The sequence below is a fragment of the Scomber japonicus genome, chromosome 13, assembly GCF_027409825.1.
Source record: "Scomber japonicus isolate fScoJap1 chromosome 13, fScoJap1.pri, whole genome shotgun sequence".
Taxonomy (NCBI): domain Eukaryota; kingdom Metazoa; phylum Chordata; class Actinopteri; order Scombriformes; family Scombridae; genus Scomber; species Scomber japonicus.
In genome coordinates, this window is record NC_070590.1 from 24,913,418 (window position 1) to 24,923,846 (window position 10,429).

Sequence of the window (10,429 nt, forward strand, 5' to 3'; positions counted from 1 at the left end):
ATATTAAGCTCACTTCACTTTCGAGCAAAAATAAGTCTGGTCTGTGATCATTTGAAAAGAGAAATGTTCACACTGCAGAAGTGTGAGTGGAAGAAGCCTTAGATTTAATGATGCGTTGTTATGCACCACATACTGTACATGTTCCTTAATGATAAACCAGGGACAGCTGGATCCTTAAGAAAAGAGTGTATATTTGTTAACATTGGTGTCAATACTGGTGTCATACTCTGTAGCATTAATGAGGCTGAAATACTGTTTCAAAATGTTACTTTACAGCTCCAGAACCATTATTGTGTATATATTATATTTTCTATATATGTAGCTTAGTGTTGCGTTAAGTTAATCTCCAGTTGTTTCAGTGTTGAGGAGCTTCTATGTAGCTTTGAAATCAAGTCAGTGAAATCAGCTGATGGACTGAAGAACCTCAGCTGCCTATGGAAAGCAGGCTATTTTGAATGTTCTTATCTGCTCATGTATAAGTAATATATGCATGACAGTAATACATTACTGCTCATTGGTTATCATCTAGTGGGAGTGTACATGACTTATGGATGTGAACATGTGCTCTAATATCATATGAGTATTCATGGTTTGTTAGTAAGAACTCAGCAGTTACTTGTTAGTTGTGTAGGACGATGCATTACATTACATGTGTGGGCACAAATAATAGTGAGGTAACTTCTCAGTATATGTATCAGTTTTTTTGAGGAGTAACATCACACGGAATGTGGTCAGCATATTACATTTTATATCTATGTGTTAATCATTGACTAATTAACCTAGTATCTAAAAATCTGCTCTTAATTAACTCATGATTATCTCCTATAAAGTCCACAATTCTGTAATACTATTTGTTCCTTACTCACTCCTCAGTAACTACGGAGTACTTTGTGTATTTTATTGCAAACTGTTACCAAGTCATCTGCTGTTGCCAGAACTGACTTTATACACTTGTTCAGCTCCATGGCAGTGAGTCCAGAGGAGGATGAGTCAGGTCAAAAGTATTACATGAATGCATGCACTGTTTCTTTGTAAAATAAAGACCACTTTTAAGAACTGGATCCCATGTTTTTCCTCCTCTCCTCATCTTTGCAGAGGCTCACAAAGGCTTGATTTTTATCACAGTGAGAGAAGGCTTGAGTTAGTCCACGAATGAACTGCTGTATTGTTCAGGTGCACTCAGGCAGGCCTCTGTGAGGCTGGTTTGTAAAGTAATCTTGCAGCCCCCGGAGTGGTTTACAGACGCACTGACACATCACAGACACGACACAGGGCTCCATCCGTGGTGTGTGGATGCAGTGAAAAAGAAAACATAATATTTACCTTCACAGGAAGTGAGGAAATCGTCAGCTGAAGGCCCTTCTGTGTGTTGACGTTCATTAGAAAGGGCAGACTTAGCGAACATGGCAACTAATAGCACTAATGGGCTTGTCTATGACAGGGCTGCACAAACACAAAGAGTAAGTATACACTGCATTTGTGACAAAAGAAGAGTGGAGATGATGGCTGTGAGGCCTTTAATTAGACAGTGCTACATTTTGAAGTGATCCCTCTATCTGTTTTCTGCTCAGTTTAAAGGGCGGAAGATTACATAGCTGCCATAGGAAGCACAAAGTGGAGAATTAGTGTTCGGTTGTTGAATGACCGAGAGAAACCAACACCCTTTCCCACAGTCTGGCAAATACGTACCCCAAAGTCAGACACTCCAATCTAAAAGTCAACACACCTAGTCATGCAGTGGGCAGGAAACACTGGGGCGTAGACAGGAAAAGGGGAGCCATTCTAGCAAACACTGGAATTTCCATTTGCACTTTGCCACTTAAACTCAGAGGGGAAAGACTTTGTGAAACACGCACAGGTAAATTTAGGCTGAAAAATAGCCGCCGGTGGATGTGAAGCTTCAAAATGTCAGCTTGTTCTTGGTTTTAAAAGCAGTATTGTTCGGGGCCATCCATTTTAAAAATGTTACCGTGTGGCCGAGTCACAGTGACCCAGTGTTTCCAAGTGAAGTAGGAAAGTAAAGTAAGCACATCTTGTACGTGAGTGTGTTCAAATAATTTGATTAATGAATGTCTTGAATTCGTAATGAAGAACTTAATAAAACATAATGTTAAAGTTTGACTTTCTGTCTTATTTTGAAAATGATATGACAAATGACAATGTGGTCAGTTAACATATTTCATTTCCTCTCAGCCTGTAAAATATGTATTGATGTTAATAGAGTTTAAAGACTTTGAAACTCAGCTTAAGTAAATTCTGAATTATGAAATCATCCATTTAAAGCTGTATTTATAGATCAAATGATATCATGACTTCATAGAGCTACAGTGTACGGTGGAGTATACAACTGAGTCATATGGTGTTTTCCCACCATTGAAGCCATGTGGTAATCCAACAATTAACTAAATCCTTGAAAGCTTTATGACCTATTCATCGAAATGGGTAAAAAAAATAGTAGGCAAACCATCCTTAAAAAGTCAATGGGTGTAAATGAGTAACATGTAAAGGTTTAGATTAAAGACCAAAATCAGTTTCCATCATAAATCAGGACTGAAACTGGTTCATCCTGGCAGCGTGTTGCGGTAACAACCACAGTCATATTTAACTACTCTTTGACTTTAAGGCGAGGCTTTACAATAAACATCTGTCAAGAAACATATTTCTCACTATTGACTATGGTCTTACATTATTCACTGAATGTGTAATTGAAGAAGTGTAATATATATTTGATTTGTATGTTTCTTCCCAAGGGTTTGCCACCCTCCTGAGCTGGAATAGAGGATTTCAGACAGAGATAATGGCTGCCACTCTGTAAGAATATCTGCATTTTCAGATTATTTCATACTTGTGTTTGCAGGCAGTAATTAAACTGATCTGATGATTAATGTAGTTACCAGAGCAGCACAACTACAGGTCGAAAGGAGACGTGTTTGACAAACAAGAATAGACTTCTGTTGAAAAACACATGAAACAGAAGCATCTGCAGTCAGCAGCATCACACCTCCGCTGTGAATCTCTCACCTCACTCTGTTGGCACCCACCGACTTTTCCAATCTGCCTAACACTGCAGAAACACAGTTACCTTCACTGAAGCAAGTGCAGCGGAAACACCACAGAAGTCACCCCTAGAGAAATGTTTGTCAGGTTCCCAGACTCATTCGATGAAAATGAAATGGTGTCATCTGTGTGTGAATGTGACATCCAGGATCTATTTTCCACTGGCTGATTTGTTCTGCTTAAAAAGGCATTTTAGGGTATTTGTTTAGTTTACAAATTGCACAGCACTTCATATTTGCATTCTACACAGAAATAAAATGTAGTTGAAACATTGATGAAAAGAGCAGCCGCGTCTGGCACACTGCGATGCGTGAAGACAAAGATGCAAACTGACAAACTATGTGGCACATTTGTCTTTCTACCAACAGGACTGAGCTGGAGGGATATTAAAAGGAGAAATGGAATGAAAGCCAACAAATGACTATTCAGCCTGTTAGTGCAATTGAGGGGAAAAAGGCAAAAATAGCTCGTTGCTTCATTAGAGGTTGACTAGAGGCAGGAACGTGCTCAAGTTTTCAACCACTGTCGTTACAAGAAGAAACAATGGAGCCAATAACTGAGCGAACTTCCCATCGCAAACATGGATGGAAACAGAATACCAACACTGAAATGTAGGAAACCAGAAAACTGTGAATGCTATATTATTTTGTACATAGCACTTTTCATATTTGCTGACCAATAAACAGTTCCACAAAGTCAGACTCAACCAGCAATCAAAAGTTGCATTGACAGGGCTCATTCTGCTGCATGAGTAATGTTAAATTTGATAGTTGGAGTACATTTAGCTGGTAATTCTTCTGTCCTTTCACTATGAATGCAGGACTCAAGTAACTGAATATTTCTTCCACCACTGAATTTAACAAACTAAGGAGCAAAATAAGAAAAAAAATACATATCATAGTGCCACAAATATAAGATTTAATGAATAATAATACATAATGTCTAATGGCAAAAATATGAAAGTAATGTCTCCTAAAATTCACGTCACAAAGTCAAACACTTAAAAATAGTACCCTCTTACCAAGGAGACCACATGTTGCGGAAGAGGGTTTCAGGAAGGAGCCTCGTCATTGTTGGAGAGGAATTATTAGGATGTCAGTTAAACAGCTGTGGGTTACTAGAAGGTATAACTAATTCACACCCATACAGCAGGAAAGGGTGTTTATAACTGAAGGAAAGCAGAATGAGACACACCAACTGGTAGAACAACAAAGAAGCACCAATAACAAAGCTAATACATTGGCTGAGAGAATGGAAAATAATAATAGTTATGAACAAATCTATTGTACCATAGAGTTTCCCACACTGAACCTCATACAAGCTGAAAGATTTCCATCCTATTCTTCTTTCCCTCCCATTGTTGAGCATCACTTCTTTGAGCTTCACTGCTTTCATGTGTCAATGGACGGTCAGGCCCGAGGAGCCAACTAACCTTCAGCTGTCAGAGTCTGCATTAATGCATGGCCCTGCATGCGTTACTGTGTCATTAAAGAAGCCGACACATGTTCCAGAGGAAGCATGAGATGTTCCTCCTCGTCTTTACTGTCTGCCCATGTGGAATAAGAGATGTGCTTCATGGTGGGTTGGGCAATGTCAATGAAGGCACAACTGCAACAATTCAAGAAGACGTGAATGGCAAGTAATGGTCAGGCCTACTGTCAGTGGAGCCACACTAGCAGAAGACGTCATTACCCTCCAGCTAGTTATAATGATCACTCCTTATCTCCCATCAGGCTTTGCAGCAGTGGCTTCATTTCAAACTGTGCTAGTGAGGTCCCTACTGTGATGAGGGATTAATTTGATTTGCATGCTTACTAATAAGGATGTAATGTAAATTGACAGTGGAATAGTGTTACCACAACTGTGCTTGTTATGTGCAGCGGTGGGTTCAGGGTCATGGGTGCAGCAAGTGTGAGTTATGGATTGCAGAGTTTTCTGAATTAAACATGAGCTTATGCTTGACTTGGCAAAGAGTGAATGATGTTGGTTGGCTTTAGTTGCTATTTTTAGCTCGCATGATTCCATATTTAGAACTAATGTTTCTACTGCAGCAGAAACTGATTCAGAAAAAAACTGCCAAAGGCTATTTATGTATGTGCCCATATGTGCATGGTAGCATCTGCATTCATGCGACCCATCCAACACACGTGAAGCAGAGGCAGGGAAGGAGCTTTGTGAATGGCTTGAGAGCAGGCTGAGGTAATGAATGGCAACAACTCGGTGTGAATGAAAGCAGAGGAGCAAGTTATATGGTATACATACAGTATGTACACACACACACACACACACACACACGTACCACAAATAGTCCTCCCTTTCAGGTTACACAGGTGCGCACAGTCAAAAGGCCATAAATACACTGATGCACACTAATAGATCAAACAGCCCACATGAACACACACATCATTTAAAATGCACACAGGCGAGCAGTCTGCTACAGGAGAACAAGAGGTCAAGTGACTTAATTTTATAATTTCCTGCCATTAAATATAGATAGTTAAAGAAATCTAGGGCACTCGGATATTTTGTGCTGTGTAATTAAAAGTGCTTCACTCCGGGAATATATTATACATAGAGCTAATATTGCACTACCCTGGGTAATTAAGTGTTCTCCAACTGGGCTGAATCTGTTATGCACTAATACTTTGAAGACAATTGATTTGAATACCAGCAATGCACATTGTTTTATTCATCATTACAACAGAACCTCTCAGTCAAGACAGCATCACACTCACATAGATTGTTATAAGATTTGGGATAGATATCTCTAATGTCCAGAGGATGATTCTTAATGTCTTTCAATTTTCCTCTAGTATAATTTTGGATAGATTGCAAAATATGTTGTTGCAGACATTCATGTCCGCCTCTTTCATGTATCTTAATGACATACCCTCCAGCTTCATCTATTCATGTGTGTTTAATGTTAAATAGCAAATGTTAGTATGGTAAACTCAGATGGTAAACATTGTCACTGTAAACACCAGTATGATAGCATTGTCACTGTGAGCATATTAGCATGCTACCCTGAGCATTACACTGTGTCAGAGTACAGTTTCAGAGAGATCTACGTTGGCTGTAGAGCTTTGTCTTGTTTGAATACACAACCAAATGTATTATCATATGTCAAGAAATGCCATGATTTAGAATATTCATAAGTCATAAATGTGTATTTATTCCGGTATATGGAAAGTCATTTCCATACGAGGTGCAGAAACTACACACTGAGTGTGAATATATATTAAATCCTCTGGGTAACTAATCACTGGTTTGCTGTCAGAAAGTAAATTAGTTAAAAACCTTTTAACAAGACCTTAAGGACTCATGAATGAGGCCTCTGTCTTAGTTTTGCACTATTTTTCTGTCTCTTTGCACCTTTATTTAAATCAGATATTATCTACTTCTTCTGATGCTCTGCTCTCTTCTCTCAAAACCAGAGGAACAGGAGCAGGCAGCTATTACCACAAACGAAGGAATGTCATTTATGGAGCACTCTGAAATAAGCGATAAATGGGGTTGATTGGTTATTCGTCATGGTAGGTGACGTATCGATGTATACTGTCAGACAGTGATGGAAAACATGTTGCCTATCTTATTTCAGCTCAGTCAAGACAGATTTTGTTTCATTTTAAAGTTTCATCTGTGATGCACAACTGTCCATAAAATCTACAAACTATAACATCAAACTAAAGGAAATTCATAAAAACCTACCTCATTTCCATTCCCACTACCTTCTGTGAAAGCACACACAGTATGATGCCCCTCCAGTGACCTCATTCTCTAATTTTACCACAGGAATCGCATGCTCCGTCTTTTCACATATGGCACTAAGAGAAAGGGGATGAAGATTTATTTTTTCTTGGAAACCTCAGGAAATGGACTCAAATTCTAACCATTCATGCGCACCGCATTCCAAATGGTGCTTCAATCCTAAAATCCTATTTATGTAACATGTGGACAACACAGTACAGACCATACAATAAAGAAAATGTAGTAAGAGAATAACAATAATGTATGGTACATGTAAAAGGGGTTGATATCATGTATTAACATACATGATTCTTACACTAAGTGTGCATTACTGTGTTACTAAAGAGTCTTCTTGTATTGAAAGCTAACTGTCTTGACCTCCCTCTCACAGTGTAGTTGACCATCTCTGCTTCAAGAAGTCAACCTCTGCATGAACTCATATCTGAAGGGTACTTGAGTCAAGTGTGGAGTCAAGTGTAACTTTAAGGTCCAGATAGATAATGAATACAGAAAGAGACAAGTGTGAATCACAACGAGCTCCAGTGTAATCAGTTGCTTTTCAGCGAGGCGCATCATAGTGTCACAGCAATAAAAATAACATGTTCAGTCAGCACAACAAAGCCACTGTATTTATAAAAGGATAAGTTCAGGTTCTACATTTTAAATCTTATTCCAAGTGATTATAAAACACCTGAATGAGGCTTATGTGAACAGTTAGATTGAACGTTAGACAAAGACACAAATTGGAGACTGTGTAATGAATTCACATAATAATGCAACAGTGTGTTATTGTGTGTATTCACTTCAAAATCCTGCTAATCTGACAACTAGACCTGTCATAATGATACCTGCAATGGATCCTTTTTGCACCCAGAGATAGAAAATATGACAATGTGTATGGACTTGATCAGAGCCAATCAACGCAAACGTTCTTTGATTTAATGCAACATGTTATTGGCCCACTGCCACAGCAGCTACAACCCATCTGAGGTGGTGAAGTTGCGATGAATTTCAGTTAGCACGCCTAGCAGTTCAGCAGCCAAGATGCCACCTAAATGCTCTAAAGTGTGGCTACACTTCACACCTGTTATACCGGATAAAAGCAAGTGCACAAAATGTGGAATGGGTATCAAATGAAGGAGTATCACTTTAAGGGTACATGGATTGGTACTGGTATCATCATTCTTTTAACGATACCCAGCCTTAGTAGATATCAGCAACATCTTTGACTCTTTGACTTGACTCTCGTTTGACTGTTATGGGTAAATACCAGTTGACAGGTGAATCTATGTGTTAATCCTAGTTAGTCTGCTGACAATATACCAGATCAATTCAATTGATCAATGAGTCAATACATTTCATGAATGATGGGATTGATTTTGAAACGGATACATTTAGGTAATGACATTCATACTGAAAGCCTTGTTAAACCAGAATGTCCAATGACCTCTGACATACTCAATAGTGAGAAAAGCTTTCCTGCCTGTCATGTGACCCAGGTGAAAAGCATCACATAATATCAGACCTGGCTGTTTGAAAGGTCCTTCATTCTGTGATCCATCCACATTCGTTTCTGTCTTTTTTATAGAGCTAAATTGACTGTTAATAACTGATGTCTGCATGAAGAGATGGAGGGGTTCTGCCGTGGGGACATTTGCAGAATGTTAGTATGACCTGCCTGCGGTGGACAAAAGGCCACCCAAATCTGTGCGGTAGACAAAATGCCACAACATGTTAGCATGCTGCGCAGCCTTGTAGCCTGTGGACAGTGGTGTGTAGACGAGAGCAGGAACCAATCCAAAGAACCCACTCACACCCAGAGGAGCTGAACTGAATGTGATCTGTAAACAATGCTCTGGACTGGCAATGACACTGAAGAACAAGAAATGTTTTCAGCCTCAGTGTCTTCAAATATTCAACACAGATACAGTGAAGTGGAACATTTTTTTTGCTTGAAATCTGACATTTCCAAATCCCACACAGCATGAAATGATTTGCCTTCATATGTATAGGAAGGACAGTCAGAGAACTGCTGCTGTAAATATAAAATATAAAATAAGGATGGTTCATCCCAGGAGGGAGGTAGCACGTACACCCTGCTTTACATTCCCTCATGAAGCTTATCCCAGCCTAAATCCAACCAGTGAATCCATCAGATGCAGTAGTAGGCAGCAGCCAACAGCAGTCTTGTGGGACTTAAGGGGGGGTTATGGGATGTAGGCTGCAGGGTAATCCACGCAGAACTCTCTCCCACCAGCACTAAACATTAAATATTCATTTCCAGGTAAGAGTCAGTCGGCGCTGTTCTCATACTCTATGCAGATAAAATTGATTAATCTTCTGTAATTACTTATGAAAGAAATGTAGCTTCTTGGTAGAGGAGTGTAGGTAATATTCGTCTGGGAGTATGCTGTAATAAGTCATACAGACTTGTTTCTTTGATCTGTGCAAGTAAATTTACCGACATGTCGACTAACTGCAATAATACTCATGCTTTAATGCTGCTTTTAGAATATATTACCAAGCCAATGATAACTACCTGGTGTATATGTAAGAATGATGTGTGATTTTTTTTAGATGAATTAAACAAATAAACTCAAAATGGAATAACACTCATAATCAGAATGGGATCTAATTATCTAAATACAGAGGAATCTAGGCGTGAGGAAGCTCCACAGTGTGTGTGTGTGTGTGTGTGTGTGTGTCTGTTTGTCAGAGTGGGGTAGCAACTACAGTGCATCAGACTGGGTGTGAGATGGAGGTGTGGATGAGCTGCAGTCATTTACAGTACAAAGTCACACCCATCATACAGGAAGATGGCTTTAATCAACTAAATGATGCAATGAGAAGATATTTTTAGGCTGTCGGCAATGCTCTCCGACTTATTGAAAAGCATGGCAGGAGCTCACATTTGTACTCAGCAATGTTTTTACCTTCAGGTGTATTTAGTGAAACTAGGTGTATGAGATGTTAGGGCTCCACCTTGTGGCAGAAACATTAAAATACTCCAAACTTTAGGCTTTAACTCACTATTTCATGTAGAATGTCTTAATATTTATTTGCGCTTTTTCATCATGACAGGCATTTAAATAGCTTCTGTTGTTAAGAGTGCTTTTATCATTAGGTTATGTTCCAGGGTGAAGAGCAGGGTCACCAGAGGTGATGTGACTCACCTATACTTATGATGGCTGCTGGACCTACTCTGGTTCTAGCAGGCATTCATCGCGTAGTCCTTATTTTTTTAATCTTGTACACACACACACACACACACACACACACACACACACACACACACACACACACACACACACACACACACACACACACACACACACACACACACACACACACACACACACACACACACACCTGATTACCATGTTTTGCTCATTGTTAATGTGAGTTTGTATTTTGGCCAAATAAAATCCATCAAGGTGACATTTGTGTACTTTTCTTTTGTTGCAAGAAGGAGCCAACTTGTAACAATAGCATCCAAAAATATCACACCAAAAAGCCTGTAACCCACTTGATTTGTTTAATTCAAACTGTTAAAGCTTCAGCTAAATTATAGAAAAGTTTGTTCAGAACGAGGACTATGAATTTTGCACTCCAATCTTTTGCTTTG